Below are 17,634 nucleotides of genomic sequence, written 5' to 3' on the forward strand. Positions count from 1 at the left end.
ACCATACTTTCTCTTTCCAAACTTGGAAAGGAAGAAGGATTGGAGTGACATGGAGCATAATGTAACATACAAGGCAATTGCTCCTGACCTTCTAGACTATTTTGGCGTGCATGAAAAAAGGGCGCCATGAAAAAAGGGCCGTCTGATTAACGAATTTGGTGCCAGGTATTAACGAAATTTGATAACGAGAACCATCATTGTCAAGTTTTATTAACGATATTTACTGTTGCAAAAAAAAACCAAACGAGATATAATAATGAATAAATATTAACGGTAAATGTTGTTGCGTTTTTCGTCAATACTGCTTAACCCAACCCTACCCTCACACAGAACCCTCCCCTGGTGGGGCCTAAAACTAACCACTCCCCTAGTGGCTCCTAACCAGGGCTGTGGAGTCGCAGTCGGAGCAATTTGGGTGCCTGGAGTCGGGAAAAAATGCACCAACTCCTAATTAATTTCAATTAATCAATCAAATATGATAAAATGTTTTATTTCTCAGATGATAGTCATCATAAATAATTTATATACAGTGATGTGAAAAACAATTTGCCCCCTTCCTGATTTCTTATTCTTTTGCATGTTTGTCACACTTAAATGTTTCTGCTCATCAAAAAACGTTAACTATTAGTCAAAGATAACATAATTGAACACAAAATGCAGTTTTAAATTGTTTTTTATTATTTAGTGAGAAAAAAACCTCAAAACCTACATGGCTCTGTGTGAAAAAGAAATTGCCCCCTGAACCTAATAACTGGTTGGGCCACCCTTAGCAGCAATAACTGCAATCAAGCGTTTGCGATAACTTGCAACAAGTCTTTTACAGCGCTCTGGAGGAATTTTGGCTCACTCATCTTTGCAGAATTGTTGTAATTCAGCTTATTTCAGGGTTTTGTAGCATGAACCGCCTTTTTAAGGTCATGCCACAACATCTCAATAGGACTTTTTAAGGTCATGCCACAACATCTCAATAGGACTTTGACTAGGCCACTCCAAAGTCTTCATTTTGTTTTTCTTCAGCCATTCAGAAGTGGATTTGCTGGTGCGTTTTGGGTCATTGTCCTGCTGCAGCACCCAAGATCGCTTCAGCTCGAGTTGACAAACAGATGGCCAGATATTCTTCAGGATTTTTTGGTAGACAGTAGAATTCATGGTTCCATCTATCATAACAAGCCTTCCAGGTCCTGAAGCAGCAAAACAACCCCAGACCATCACACTACCACCACCATATTTTACTGTTGGTGTGATGTTCTTTTGCTGAAATGCTGTGTTACTTCTACGCCAGATGTAACGGAACACGCACCTTCCAAAAAGTTCAACTTTTGTCTCGTCGGTCCACAAGGTATTTTCCCAAAAGTCTTGGCAATGATTGAGATTTTTTTTTAGCAAAACTGAGACGAGCCTTAATGTTCTTTTTGCTTAAAAGTGGTTTGCGCCTTGGATATCTGCCATGCAGACCGTTTTTGCCCAGTCTGTTTCTTATGGTCGAGTCGTGAACACTGACCTTAATTGAGGCAAGTGAGGCCTGCAGTTCTTTAGATGTTGTCCTGGGGTCTTTTGTGGCCTCTCGGATGAGTTTTCTCTGCACTCTTGGGGTAATTTTGGTCGGCCGGCCACTCCTGGGAAGGTTCATCACTGTTCCATGTTTTTGCCATTTGTGGATAATGGATGTGTTCGCTGGAGTCCCAAAGCTTTAGAAATGGCTTTATAACCTTTACCAGACTGATAGATCTCAATTACTTTTGTTCTCATTTGTTCCTGAATTTCTTTGGATCTTGGCATGATGTCTAGCTTTTGAGGTGCTTTTGGTCTACTTCTCTATGTCAGATAGCTCCTATTTAAGTGATTTCTTGATTGAAACAGGTGTGGCAGTAATCAGGCCTGGGGGTGACTACAGAAATTGAACTCATACACCAAACATTGCGAGATATATTTAAGTGGGTATGATCCGAATAAATCAACCAGCAAGCTTATTTAGAATAAATCTGTACAAAATCTTTATTAATCAAATATAATTCGCATTAAAAATGTGCAACCGTCCCGACTGCCCACCTCCCCACCTAGTGGACCGCCCCGCCCCCACATCCACTCCCTATCAGCCCACCATACCCCACAAAACTGCAGAAAAAAGTATCAAAAATCATATGCATATGTTGTTCTGCTGCTAGCAGCCAGTATGAAGCGTCCACCTGAGCTCAGGATAAAAAAAATATATATATATATATAATGGACCACAAAGCTATGCGCAGTTCATCAACAGGCAGTATGATCCATAAAAAGCACACTTGATCTTGGTAGATATTGATTCCACACGTTTCACAGGTGTATACAATTTCAGAGGGAATGGACACAGTCCAGCAATTGCAACAGACCAAAGAGACTTAGCAGTTGATCAGCAATAGTAGCAGAGAACATTTTTCCAGACAGTCCTGCAAAGCAGCAAGCCATGCGATGAAGCACACACAGTATAATGACAGCAGTCAGCTCAAGCAAAGCTCAAAAATGATGAAAACAGCATTGGCTCAGTGTAGCATAAGCATCCGGGTAGCCAGCATTAATGTATCACATGTACCAGTGTCCCTGCTTGTGGCGTAGAGAGTCTCCCACCATTGATGCCCATAGGGCTGCTTACGTCTCCTGATGCTGTGGTAGAGGTCTGGCAAACGCTGGTGTCCAAGAAGGACTGATTGGGATGACAGCCCTGTGGATCGCCTAGGGCGGATGCCTTGATGGAGGCCGATGGCCAGGCAGGTCCACGGTGAAGGAGTGCTTCAGGTCGGGACGCAGCACATGCATACCCTCGACCGGTTTCGCCGGACTTCCGGCTTCCTCTGGAGATACGTCAGTTCCCTGTGCTGTCTCCAATTTATTCCCCCCAACGGGCGGAGAGCGCGGCACAAGCCACGCCCGCCCCCATCTGTGGCCAATGGCGGGCGGGAAGGCGAGGCCAGCCGACACAGCGGGGCGGCATGATGCAACACACCCGATACGTCAGCACAGCCACGCCCCCCCGCCCGAACAACCGCCGGGCGGTAGGGCGGAGCAGGCAGACACCCTGAGAAAGCGCAAAAGCAGCCATCCCGACGCGTCCGCCAGGCCCCGCCCCCACGCCCGGACCGCCGCCGACGGGGGCGGGCAAGACCAGATACCACAGCCCCCAGACCCCACCAGGGAGACAAGAGCATCGGGGACAGCCACTGGTAAGAAGTCCCATTCTCCATAACAGTATCATATATCAAAACAAGCCTCAAGCTTGTAAATACAACCTTAACCATAGAACTATATAGATGGCAGAAACAAATGCAAAAACATAATGGCAATAAATATCGCCCAGGGGTTTCCTCATGAACACAACCCACGTTAGTGAGTATGTCGTTCAATCCCCCCAGGGAACAGGGGATCAATGATCCTCCACATATTACATAATATATTCACATAAAATTTGTGTCTGGCAGTGTGCGGAAATTGAACTCAGGTGTGATAAACCACAGTTAAGTTATTTTTTAACAAGGGGGACAACCGCTTTTTCACACAGGGCCATGTAGATTTGGAGTTTTTTTCCTCACTAAATAATAAAAACCATCATTTAAAACTGCATTTTGTGTTCAATTATGTTATCTTTGACTAATAGTTAACGGTTTTTGATGAGCAGAAACATTTAAGGGCTCATTTCCACTATAGCGAATCCGCATGCGTTGTCCGCATGCGGATTCGCACAGCCAATACAAGTGGATGGGCCTGTTTCCACTTGTGCGTTGTGCGGAGCGTTTTTGTGTGCGGGGAAAATCTGCACGGCAGAGCCGTCAGAATTTGCTCCCCGCTCACCGCTAAGCGAATCGCATACAATGTATCTAATAGGGAAATCGCATGCGGTTTTGGCATGCGTTTTTCCCCGCGATTTCGCTTGCGATTTCACATAGGAGGTAATGTTAATTTACACAGGCAGTGACATGGTTAAAATCGCCCACCTACTACCCTATGCGAAATCGCGGGAAAAAACGCATGCAAAATCACACCCGCATGTGATTTTGTCTGCGGTGATTTCCCGGCGATTCCGCACCGCACAAGTGGAAATGCAGCCTAAGTGTGACAAACATGTCAAAGAATAAGAAATCAGGAAGGGGGCAAATAGTTTTTCACATCACGGTATACAGTAATAACTCTGCTTAGTCCACAAAACTGAAATAAACCAATCAAAATTAGTTACTTGTGCTGCTTCAATAAAGCAGTCTCCATATTTTTAAAGAGAACCCGAGGCGGGGTTCTAACAATAAAATCCCCATACAGAGGCTGGGTCTGCTTATAGAGCTCAGCCTCTGTTGCTATTTAGATTCCCCCTAAGCCCACCCTGCGCTCAGCGAGACCCCATAATTCACAGCCGTGCTGCCGACACTGAGCGGCTGTGTTTACCTTTGTAATGCCAGTCTCCGCTCTCCCCCGCCTCCTGCATTGCTCCAGTCCTTGCCCACGTCCCTTCCCTCCACGCTGATTGGAGGGAAGGGACGTGGGCGGGGACCGGAGCTCTGCAGGAGGCGGGGGAGAGAGGAGACTGACGTTACAAATGTAAACACAGCCGCACAGCGCGGCTGTGAATTATGGGGTCTCGCTGAGCGCACGGGGAAGTTAGGGGGAATCTAAATAGCAACAGAGGCTGGGCTCTATAAGCAGACTTAGCCTCTCTGTATGGGGATTTCATTGTTAGAACCTCGCCTCGGATTCTCTTTAAAGTCAGATATACATATCTGATTGTGACTGTACTGTATATATGATGTGTACACATGAATCTCTTATATATACTAAATAACATCTATGCTGTAAGAATAAAGCCTGATGTGTAGCCGTGTCACTAATAGAGATGGTCAATGAGATGGAAATAATTCTGCGTTGATGCTAATTTATGTAAATGTATGCACTCTCTTTGCTCATAAAACCAAATAATTTGATATGTTGTTAAAATTTGGTTTGGTGACTACGAATTAAACGGTACCTGAGACGGATGAAAATAAAAGTGTTATACATACCTGGGGCTTCCTCCAGCCCCCTTCAGGCTAATCAACTAATCAAGCTAAGCAACTATCCGAATGTCTCGCTGTCCTCCTCCGCCACCTGGATCTTCTGCTATGAGTCCCGGTAATTCAGCCAGTCAGCGCATTCCGGCCACGTGCTGCTCCCACAGCCAGGAGCATTCTGCACCTGCGCAATAGTGCTGCGCAGGTGTCGTACGCTCCCAGCGGCGGAGTGTGTATGCGCACTACGCCAGACTGGCTCAAGTACCTGGACCCATAGCAGAAGACCCAGGTGGCGGAGGAGGTGGACAGCGAGGGACTGATTAGCCTGAAGGGGGATGGAGGAAGCCCCGGGTATGTATAAAACTTTAATTTCATCTGTCTCAGGTTTACTTTGTTACACAGTAGTACTATACTCTACATATGCACTCCCCACAGAGCTGCAGAGAATCCACTGAGAATGTTGTGCACATTGAACACAGAGGTGTTGTCTATCACCCTTAAACCTGGTTCAGATTGTGCATGAAGAATGTGTAATAGAGGAGGAATCGCCTCATTCTCCTGCAGAGTACCTGCACATCACTCTTACATGTACCCACAGTCACATTGCCTAGGGCCTGATCCATGTTTAGATGTGTAATAGAGGAAGCAAGAAGTTTTAAATCAGGATGATACCATTTATTGGCTAACTAAAAATGAATAAAAACAAGCAAGCTTTCGGCCTTGCAGCCTTCGTCGGGCTTATATTCTTTTAGTTTGCAGGCTGGTGGTACAGACAGCTTTATACATGCAACATCAAAAGGGAAAACAGATATTTTTTTCAAGCATAAATACATGTCATTAAGATGCCTTAATTCAAACAGACCATAGAGGTCGTTAGCTAAGATAAGCATCCTGATTTAAAACTTCTTGCTTTTACTGATGGCTAACACGGTACAATACCCTACTGTAATAGAGGAAGATTTGCCTCAGTCTCCTGCAGAGTACATGCACATCACTCTTACATGTACCCACACTTACATTGCCTAGGGCCTGATAGATGTTCTTTGTTCCGGTCTGTACCTTTTACAAGTACTCTTACCAAGGACTAGTTTTAGTCTATGACTAAAGGGAATAAATATGGCATATGTATGTCTACAAATCCTTCTCACTTCAGTTGTCTTTTAAAATTCCTAAGCGTTGGCAGTTAAGAGATGAATTTTATGTTACATACTTTCAATCAACAAGATTGTAATATGCAAATTAGAGGAGTCGGAGTCGGTGGAATCCTAAACTGAGGAGTCTGAGTCGGTGGATTTTTGTACCGACTCCACAGCCCTGCTCCTAACACTAACCATCCCCCCCCAGTGGTGCCTAACCCTAACCACCTCCCTGGTGTTGCCTAAAACTAACCGCCGCCTAGGTGGTGCCTAGCCCTAACCAATCCCCCTGGTGGTGCCTAACCCTAACCACTCCCTCTGCAGAAACACTCTTTTACATATATTAACGATAATACCTTTGAAAATATAAAATCTGTACTTATTAACGAAATAATATGACAAAAACTATAACGTTGTAAACTTCTAAAATAACTACCTCAAAAACTATAATGTTCTAATGTTATTAACACAATTTTTCACGGCTCCATTTTTTCTGCTTTTTTCGCCATATTAACGATAATTCCATTAAGCTCTGTTTGTCTTTTTTCCTGCTACCCTATTTTGTGTTTACGTTTTTTGATTTGGTATTCTAAATCACTTATTGTCACTTACAAAAAACAAAAAAAAATTAATTTTTGTTATTTAGAAAAAATGGTCTGTACACTGGAATGGATAGATGGGCCTTTCTATTCCACCTCATTTACAATATTTGTATAGCATCAAACACAAAGTGCTATTGTAATCTAATATTTTTAGAATTGATATTACATATTATGTTTTAAGTTCCATTTTTTTTCATTTTGATAGAACAATAAAGTTCTGTTTTTTATTTATACCTTTTTTATTGTGCTAAAATAGGTTAAATAAATTTGCTACATTGATATCATCCAGGAATAAAAGTACAGTAAGATCGTTCGGGGGAATATAAGATAAAGTGTATGCTTCCATTTTAACCCCCCCCCCCCCCTCAATTACTTGGTCAACTCCATTGATGTCCTTGTGAGCTGATCTGCTATGCTGCCCTGAAGTCCACAATCCATCTTGGTTGTTGGCAATTGTGTTTACACTGTTCCATGCATCACTCCTCCTCCCCTTGTAAGCCATTGGTTTACAGCATTATGTGTAATCACATTCATTTTCTCTATCAAGTGACAATGTGCATAATGATTCTGGACATGGGAGTGCGATCAGGGTTTACTGCACGTCACATACAAGGCATGCAAAGTAGTTTGCTACACAGATGGGTAGGAGTTCTGGTTATTATATATTGACATCATTCTTAAAGAGACTCAGAGACGATTAAAAATAATAGTTATATATACCTAGGGCTTCCTCCAGCCCCATCCGCGTGGATCGCTCCCACGCCGCCGTCCTCAGCCGTCTCTATCGCCGGTAACGGGTCTCGTAAATTCGGCCAGATGCGTCCAGTTTTCCGCATGCGCATTGACTCCCTCTGTCTCTCTGGCGCCTGCCTTACGCATGCGCCTGTGCAGTACAGAGGAAGTGCACTGCACTTGCGTTGACTGGCTAAAGTGACAGGACCCGATACCGGAGATAGAGACACCTGAGGATGGCGGCGTAGGAGCGATCCATGTGGATGGGGCTGGAGGAAGCTCCAGGTATGTATAAATCTATTATTTTATTAGTCTCTGAGTCTCTTTAAAGAGACCCTGAAGCGAAAAAAATATATGATATAATGAATTGGTTGTGTACTATGAATAATTACTAGATTAGCAGCAAAGAAAATATTCTCATACTTTTATTTTCAGGTATATAGTGTTTTTTTCTAACATTGCATCACTCTATAATATGTGCAGATTACACAACACTCAGCATTCAAAATGATTCTTTCAGAGCAGTCTGTGAAGTAATGACCTCTCCTCTAGCAGAGAAAAAGTAAACAGTTCACATAACATCCGGAGTTTCTCAACTCTTCCTGTACTGGAAACAATTACACTGATGTATCTGATCTTAATGTTTTATTTCTTAGCTGTGCTACACATACAAATCATAATATCATCATTTTTTTTCGCTTCAGTGTCTCTTTAAAAGAAACGAGATGAATATTACTCTACCTGGGGCTTCCTCCAGCCCCATGCGCACGGATCGCTCCAATGCCGCCGTCCTCAGCCTTCTCCAGCCCCGGTACCATGTCGCGTACATTCAGCCAGTCGCGCGCAGTCTGAGCATGCACAGTGTGCTCCCTGTGTCTCTTTGCCTGCGCATCGATCCGTGCGGATGGGGCTGGAGGAAGACCCAGGTATGTATAAAACATTAAGTTGATATCGTCTCTTGTACACTTTAAGTGCACGCATGTTCATTGTCAATTGAATGCATTGTAGAAAATGGAATGAAGAGTTTTAATTAACTGTATTTTAGTCAAAATGGCTTGGTGTATGTACGGAATAAAAGCCTATGAGAACAGACAGTGTCACCATCCCGCCCATGTGACAGATTGAGGCAGCTTCTTCAGATGGCAGAAGTGTGGGGGCGGCGCCCGCATGGCCCTGGGTGAGGGGGGAACCACCGAGCTGGAGGGGGTAGCAACCAGGAAGGGGGAGCAACCGGGACAGCAGGGGGGGGGTCAGACCCCCCTCCCTCACCTGTGGTTCCCCCGTCTGCGCTCCCCATCCAGCTAATTGCGCAGCATTTCTATTTGTGTCAGACAGTGAGGGAAGCAACTACTCACCTTCTTCCGTTCCAGGCGCTGCGTTCCACCATGTCACTTCCTGCAATGCCGCACACTGTACTTCCGTAGTACAGTGGACACCATAGCAGGAAGTGGCACAAGTGGTGGAGCGCAGCGCCTGGAACAGAAGCAGGTCAGAGTCATTCCTTTCCCTGCTCGCTGCCTGACACATAGAAATGCTGCGCAATTAGCTGAAGGGGGAGCCCTGACCCCCCTCCCCACTGCTGTGCCCGCTGCTCCCCCATCCAGGCTACCTATACTGGGGGCAATGATACTACATACCTATAGGGGGGGGGGGGGACAGCGGCGGCATTTTCACAAGTTTGCCTCAGGCGGCAAAAAGTCTAGCACTGGCCCTGCATCCGCTCATCAGGCAAATACTCTGCTGCTGACTTTTCCACGCAGTCCCGGTAAAAAGATTGGTGCCTGGCAGAGGCTTGGTTATTTCATTTCATTTGCGAAAGACTAATGTATGACACATGGGGGTGGAGGTTTTCATAGGTTAGGGATTCCCTGTATTCAGCATATAAGACGCAGGGACTATTTCTCAAAATTTTGTAGGGAGAAATCAGTTAGTCATGTCTAACTGTCCATGATTATGGCATAAACAACAGGTTTTTTTCAGTATCATATTTTTGGGCATATAAGACGCAGTGTTTTATATGCCCAAAAATATGATACTGAAAAAAAACTGTGTTGTTTATGCCCTAATCGTGGAAAGTTAGACACTTTTTGCTACTTGGAACAAACTTGTGAGGATGCGCCCTCCTCCCCCATCACATTTGGAATGAGCGCACATCACCAGACAACTTTATACCACAGTAGCAACTGAAAAAAACCCTCATTACAGGGTGCTTACTCACCATCTACATGCCTTCCACAGCTGTCAATCTGATGTCAATATTCAGCAACGCCCCCTCCATGTTTACAGCGCCTATAGGCAGAGTGAAGCACTGTAACCATGGATACAGTGGTTGCGCTGCTGGACAGTGACGTCACCGCTGGAACTCATGGAGCTGGTGAATAAGTGCCGTCTCTCCTGCTCGCCGCTACAGAAGGAGGGAGCCTCCGCCACTATGAATAGAGGGAGGGAAAGATAAATAGGCCCTTTGGGTGGCCAGTGAGCCCTCCACTTGGCACAGCCCCTATTTCCCGTCACTTGAGGCATGTCCATCACCTTGCATAGGTTAGAATTTAGTTAGTGTTAGGTCCCCTCCCATAGGGGGATAAAGTGTAGAGAAACCGAGAGCCCAATATAGTGTAGTATGTTAAGCATAAATGAAGTAAAGGTTATCTTGAGAAAATTATACTCACAAACGTGGGTTACCACAAAGGCAACCACTGTATAGGCAGGTGAGGAGATTAGACCTGTCCTCACTCGGGGATAAGAAGTTCCTATCTGTAGATCAGAAAAGGGGTAGATCACCCATCCACCAGGGGTGGACACGGTAGAGCAGTAGGAGAACAGAGGCGCCAGTAGGATAAAAGCGGATAAAAACTTTAAAATTTGCTGGGAGGAAGCGGTGGACTTGCCTCCATAAAGCAGACACGAAAGACTGTCTGAATAGTAGCAATCACATTTATTAACTAGTACCCCAAAACAGTGCAACGCGTTTCGCAGGCCCAGCCCGCTTCATCAGGCAATAAACATGGGGACAATATAAGAAATAATAATTTGTGACTACCCAGGGGATACTAATTGAAATAAGCCTTTATTGTATCAAAATTGCATAAATACCGCATAAATCCGCCCTAAAAACAATTAAAACCAAGGACCTGCGGAGCGCTCCTCACTCACACAGCCAAGCATACCACATTCATCCCTTCCACCCTGGTACCGGTACCAACCCGATGTATCTCAGAGCGGGGAGACAGAGGCAGCCAGGCTGTAGATAGAGCCCATTCCTCCAGCTAAGCAAGGACGTTCAAACACTGGCACAGTCACTTCATCTGATTAGGCCTGCCCGGCCAGTATCTCACCAGTCCCGACAGGCTTCAGTCCAGTTCCCCGGATTTCCGTACTGATAAAGTGTTCACTTCTCCACCTCTCTACCCAGCCGCGGGGAGTGGTGGTGTGCAAATCCTATTGCGGAAGTCCTTCCAGCTGGGAGCTTCAGTGTTTAGGGAGCGTGCAGGTCACAGCGCAGGTTAAGCCCCGCCCACTGATGCGTTGCGTCCGCCCACCGCGGACTTCATCAGAGTGTATGACGTATGGGCCGGGCGGAACTCCGATATTTATGCATTTATTGCTGGGTTGGAGGCCATCCCCTCACTTGCTGCCATGGTAACCTCCGCAGCTTTCCAAGGACGATACATATTCCTCAGCCTCTCATTGGCATTGCGAAAATCCGCGTGAGTCTCCATTTCAGACCATCCAAGTCCTTTTCTCGCACCACAGGGGGACAAGACAGAATTTCAGCAATAGCAGGTGTAGCGCCTCTGTTCTCCTACTGCTATCCCATAGGGGGATGACTTCTCCGCAGTGGGAGGGACTAGTACTTAACAAGTTGCATGCAAGCTGTTACAGGAAACCAACATCCTCCAGTGGTAGACAGGTCATGTGTATGCTCAGTGTGTATTTTATCCCACAAGTGGGGCTTGCACTCTCTCTTGCAGGTAGGCACTTATCTGTTTTAAGTAGCGCTGTTCATTTATTTGCTATGCACATCATCTTGCCTCCTGATCCTGGGCATTTTAGATATACTGTTATTATTAAACGTATGAATATGGATTTACAAATACTTGTTTTCATGATATGACGTGTGTGCGTGTGTGTGTGTGTGTGTGTGTGTGTACGAAGGTGAGACCGACCTATAACGGCTAATATGTGCTGGGTCCCTCCCCATATGTGTATATATTTATCTAGAAACCTGTTGATCACTGGTGTACACCACTATATACCCAGCTGACCGACTGTGTCATTACGTCTTATGGTCTGAAGGTAAGTTTGCGTTTCATCTGCTATTATTTTGGTTGATTGTAGTGGAGGGGGGAGACACCTGGCTGCATATGCAGTTACTCTGCTGGTGCCCTGGGGGCGCATGGAGCGGCCGGCCCCTATCTCAGCAGGCAGAGGGGCTGACAAACGGTCCCTCTATAGTCAGTAGTTACTGCTACTATAAACCCACCTGGACACCCCCCCTCCCCCCCTTCAACTTTCAGGCGGGTGATACTTCAGAACGCATATCCGTAGTGAACGGCAAACTTGCAGCATGCAGTGCCCACTAAAGGCGATGTGTACAGGAAGTATACAGATGTCACTTCGTGTACATATCACCGTTACTGGACACTGCCTCGCTGACTGTTTGCCGGCCACCGTGGCTATGCGTTGTGAAGAAGTGTCCGTCGCCGTACAGTGCAGGGGGATCCAGGCTATCTGGAGGAGGGGACTGCCGGGAGGCAGCAGCGTGTGTGTGCGTGCGTGCGTGCGTGCGCCTATTCTCTTGGATACCTATACCTAATGCACCATATTCCTGTCTACTGGCTGCACCTTTTCTGCCTATCTACTGGATGTACCTATTCTGAATATCTATAATGGTTGCTCATATTTCTGGCTACCTATACTGTTCTGCATGAACCTATTACTGGCTATCTATACTGGCTGCACCTATTTCTGGCTAGCTATACTGTTCTGGCTGCATTGAGTCCTGGCTATCTGTACTGTCTGTACCTATTCCTGTATACATATACTGGCTGTACCTATTACTCGCTATCTATACTGGATGTACCTATTCCAGGCTACCTACACTGAGGGCAACTATTACAGTCTACCTATACTGGGGGCACCTATACCTAGCATTATACGGCATGGTGCACTTAGCATGCTGCACTCACTTTTTTCTGTTTTTTGGGTGGGTGAGAGGGTGTCAGATGCCCTAGGTAATGGTATGCCACTGCCTGGGATAGAAGTGTTGGGTTTGGACTATTCATAAACATAAAACTATTTAAAATATATATTTAGAGAGTGTGTAATATATATACAGACTACTATGGCCTTCAACTAATCTCTCATTTCTTAAGTCTAATGCTGGGCATACACAACTTGATTTTGCCTCTCGATTCTCCCGCTCAATCGACTCCCCGCTCAATTCCGCAGGCGATTCTCTCGCTTTTCTTATCTTTTTGCATTGTCCTCAATGCAGAATTCAGCGGCGAAACGATCGGACGTGTCGGAAATTATCTATCAAGCCATCTAAATGGCTCAGAATCGAGCCGTGTATTCCCAGCATAATACACATCTACCAACTATCTGCCAAACTTGTCTGTTAAAGCGCAATGAAACCCAGCATATTATATACAAGCATTTTTTTACTAGAACTGCATTCAAAGGGTTAACACAGGCCTTATGCTGGGAATACACCATACAATTTTATGTTATGCTGGGATTACATGATTTTTTTGTAAGAATCGTTCCAATCGATGCCTTTGATGATAAAATTCCGACATGTCCGATGTTTCGCTCGATTCGTTTCCGCTCGATTTCTTATAGAAGTCAATGGAAAAAAGAGTCGAGCAGAAAATTGAATGGTTAATAGATCGCGCACCGAATCGAACGCAAAAAAAATATAGTGTAATCCCAGCATAAAGGTCCGTACACACGCCGGACTGCAGGCAACGACGGACCCGTCGTTGCCTGCAGTCTAACGTGTGTACGGACCTTTATGCTGGGGATACACGGTGCGTTTCTTCTTATCAATCGAGCCGCTGATGGCTCGATAATATCCGACGTGTTCGATACCCCGCCGGATAATTTTCCCCGCTCGATACCGGCAGGCAGGACAATAGAATAAACGAGCGTAAGATAAGAAGCTGCCTGCGGGGACGCGCGGAAATCGATCCGGGCGCCCACGGGACGCGCCGCAATCTATCGTGCGGCTCGATACACAGTACAGAAACGTACCGTGTATCCCCAGCATTAGATTCTCTGTAAGATTTACCTGCTAGATAATTTCCAATATGTTGGAAGTTATCTATCTAACCATCTATCTGCCTAGCAATTAGGCATTGTTCTACTTAGCAGGAGATAACCAGAAGACCATGCACCAGAGATAATGACCAGTCTTTACAGAAAATAATCTAATTACAGTAAATCTAACAGAGAATCTTAAGGGGCCCATACACCTAACGATTTTCCTGCCGATATACAGCAGATTCGTTCACTGTGATCGAATCTGCTGTGAAATCTTTGCGCAAACGCAAATGATTGATTTCTGCCCGAAAGTAATCATTCTCATCGAGCCATCCGTGTGGAAGACTTTGCTCGATCGCCGGCGGGTCGAGAGTGCGTCGATAGCGGCGTTCCAAAGCCCGACGACCGACGCAATACAGCGGCAATACATTACCTGATCCGGCTGGCGTGAGTCCCCCTGGTCACGGCTGTCTCTTCTCCGCTGGGCTCCAGGGCTGCAGCTTCAACTAAACAGTAGTGTATGGCCACCTAAACAGAAAAATCTAACAGTAAATTGTATGGTGTATTCCCAGCATAAGAAGCTTCCCTGCCAGCAGAGCTGGCCGCTTCAGAAGTTGTAGATAATGTTATCTTGTGTTTAATTGTATCAAGTGAGGATTGTAAACAAAGCCTTCTCTCACACTGCCAGCTCTCCTACAGTGAGACAAGCAGAAACGCTTTCTGATGCCTTCTGATTAAGTTAGACGATGAATAAAGCAGTTATGAATAAAATGCAAAGTCAGCTCTCAGAGTAAAATAAGTATACTTTAGGAACGTATCATTTCTAAATGAATAATAATACTTATGCACAAAAGCAAATATGCTAACCGTATGGCATATAAAAAGTAGGTCATTAATGCAGCACAATTGCAGTGGTTTGCAAAAGTATTCGGCCCCCTTGAAGTTTTCCACATTTTGTCATATTACTGCCACAAACTTGAATCAATTTTATTGGAATTCCACATGAAAGACACATGAGAAGTGGAACAAAAATCATACATGATTCCAAACATTTTTTACAAATAAATAACTGCAAAGTGGTGTGTGCGTAATTATTCGGCCCCTTTGATCTGAGTGCAGTCAGTTGCCTATAGACATTGCCTGATGAGTGCTAATGACTAAATAGAGTGCGCCTGTGTGTAATCTAATGTCAGGACAAATACAGCTGCTCTGTGATAGCCTCATAGGTTGTCTAAGAGAATATTGGGAGCAACAACACCATGAAGTCCAAAGAACACACCAGACAGGTCAGGGATCAAATTATTAAGAAATGTAACCACTTGAGGACCAGCCCTGTTTTCTATGATCTGTGCTGGGTGGACTCTTCAGGCCCCAGAACAGATCAGGTGGCAGGCAGGGGGATCAGACTCCCCCCACCCCCCCTTTTTTGCCCATTAGGGGGGGTCTGTTTAGGGGGTTTGATTGCCGCCGCCTATTTGTGCCTAGCGGGGGGGTGCCTCAAAGCCCCCCTCCACATCGATATTCCCCGCTCTCTCTGCCTTCCCTATAGTTTTAATATAAACACTGCTACTGTGCATAAAACCCACACATTTTATCTGCCTATTTGTAGTGGTTATCACACAATTTTAATTATGTGCCTAGTACAAAGTATGGTGACAATATAGTATTTAGAAATAAAGGTGTATTTTTTCTTTGGTGTTTCTTCATTATTTTCACGTGCACGGGAATGCGCACGGGAGCACACACGAGCACATTTGTACGCGTACAGCAGCAGCAGCAGCACTGTCTGACTTATAAAAACGTCCTGGAGCCATTAAAAGGCTCTAGCAGGACGTTTTTTATAAGTCAGCTTGTCATTAAGTGGTTAAATTGATTGCATGGGATGGTTGGAGGGTGTGGTAGGGAAGGCAGCACATGCAGGGGCATGCTTTTCCAGTTGCCACAATTTGCTCCAATTACCGAATCGCAGACGTTTTGCCAATCGTAACACAATTTTCCATTAGTGATTTAGAAAGATCGCCAAAGACCCCAAAATTTGCAACACACATACTGGGAGCTAGGTATAGGTGCCCCCGGTATAAGTAACCAAGCATAGGTGCCCACAGTAAAGGTGGCCATCTGTAGGTGCAACTGAGTGGTAGAAGGTGGGTGACACTGCGGTGAGGGGGGGCGACATCATTTCTCCCATCACTCTCCATGGGCCACCTTCCTGTGCCCCTCTGCAGCAGGTCATTTGGTAAATAACTTGATGCGACAATTCCATCATTATGAGCTCCTCTCTGGCCGCCCGATCTTTGTATGACAAGCGTACGCATCATTGAAGAGAAACAGGAAGAAGAGAAGAGACAACTGCCGAGAAGGATGGACACATCGCAAGGAACAGGTGAGTCAATTTCAAAAGGCTACACTGCACAAGCTTTGCAGGGGGACACAGGAGGGGGGGGGGGGACCATGGAGAGGGAGGAATGATGTCGGCCACCCATCCAACTCCTGACAGGTGGGTGTCAACACTTCCAAACCCATTCCACGGCACCTCCGTTGATGATGTCACCACCGCCTATAAAATATTCAAGGTATGATAACTGTCTCCAAAAGTGCCGTGGTATGACAGTATCATGATATACTGTATGTTATTACATAGACACCCTCAGTATAAGTTAGTGAGGTATAGGTAGCCAGGCATAGGTGCCTTCCAGTATAGGTAGCCAGGCATAGGTGCCTTCCAGTATAGGTTATTCAGACATCGGTGCCCCCAGTATAGGTTAGCCAGGCATAGGCAGTCCCGGGCCGCCAATGATGCCAAGTCAGGCATCAGGCGGCATGGGCGCTGGAACAGGCGGGGGTGGTGCAGCGTGCATGTGCAGAAGCGTATTTTTTACATTGTGCTTCCATGCACTTCTGGTATTCCCGGAACTTGGCCAGACGGTGATTATCGTGTACTAAGGTGATAATCGCCAAAGGCCTGTGTTTGGTGATATATTTTTAATTAACAATCAGTAATAAAATGAATCCCTTCCAAAGCACCCCCAATCCCTGCAGTAAAATAACGGGAAACATTTTTAATTAACAATAAAATGTGTCCCTTCCAAAGCACCGCTAACCCCCTAGTTAACAAACACACAATTGTAAAATTAAATAAAATAGAAAAAAATAAATATAAATAGTTGCGTTAGGGACTTAGGGTTTTTTTTTTTTGTTTTTTTTATAGTATGTATGTCATGGGGGCATATTACCATTATTTTAGTAAATAAGGGCTTAGAATTGTTGACCACATACAACCCCCCCCCCCAAAAAAAAAAAACAGAAAAAATACACATTTATTTCCAGATAACATATTGTCACCATACATTGTATTAGGAACATAATTCAAATGTTGTGATAGCCGTGACCAATGGGCAAATTAAATGGGCAGGTTTTATTTATAATAGCATTGCATTCACTGCCCAACACTGCTTTTCACAGTGCAACACTGCATTCTACTGCTCAACACTGTATTTCACTGCACATACCTTCTGTTCACAGCACACCACTGCATTTCACTGCACAAATCCTTTTCACAGCACACCACTGCATTTCCACCGCACACAACTGTAGTTTCACTGCACACCACTGCTTAACACTGCACTTCACTGTGATACACTGTATTCCACAGCGCAACACTGCATTTTCACTGTGCAACATTGCATTTCACTACATGACACTGTATTTCATAGCGCAAAACTGCATAAGACTGCATTTCACTGCACAACACTGGTTTCACTGAACAACATTGCATTCCACTGCTCAACACTGCATTTCACTGTGCATCACTGCACAACACTGCATTCACCTTCACTGCACAACACTGCATTTTCACTGCACGCCACTGCTATCCCCACAAGTGGGCCAGCCTAT

The 17,634-nt window shown here is 45.2% G+C and overlaps 1 protein-coding gene across 1 annotated transcript in view; it reads left to right on the plus strand.

Annotated features, from left to right (window-relative positions):
* Nucleotides 1-17,634, plus strand: part of LOC137534660 (gastrula zinc finger protein XlCGF53.1-like) — a 48,055-nt gene that overhangs the window by 15,683 nt on the left and 14,738 nt on the right. Inside the window, exon 2 of the mRNA XM_068256273.1 lies at nt 8,181-8,402. The gene's annotated coding sequence lies outside the window, so the exon portion shown is untranslated. The remainder of the gene's footprint in view (nt 1-8,180; nt 8,403-17,634) is intronic.

The sequence above is a fragment of the Hyperolius riggenbachi genome, chromosome 10 (genome assembly GCF_040937935.1).
Source record: "Hyperolius riggenbachi isolate aHypRig1 chromosome 10, aHypRig1.pri, whole genome shotgun sequence".
Taxonomy (NCBI): Eukaryota; Metazoa; Chordata; class Amphibia; order Anura; family Hyperoliidae; genus Hyperolius; species Hyperolius riggenbachi.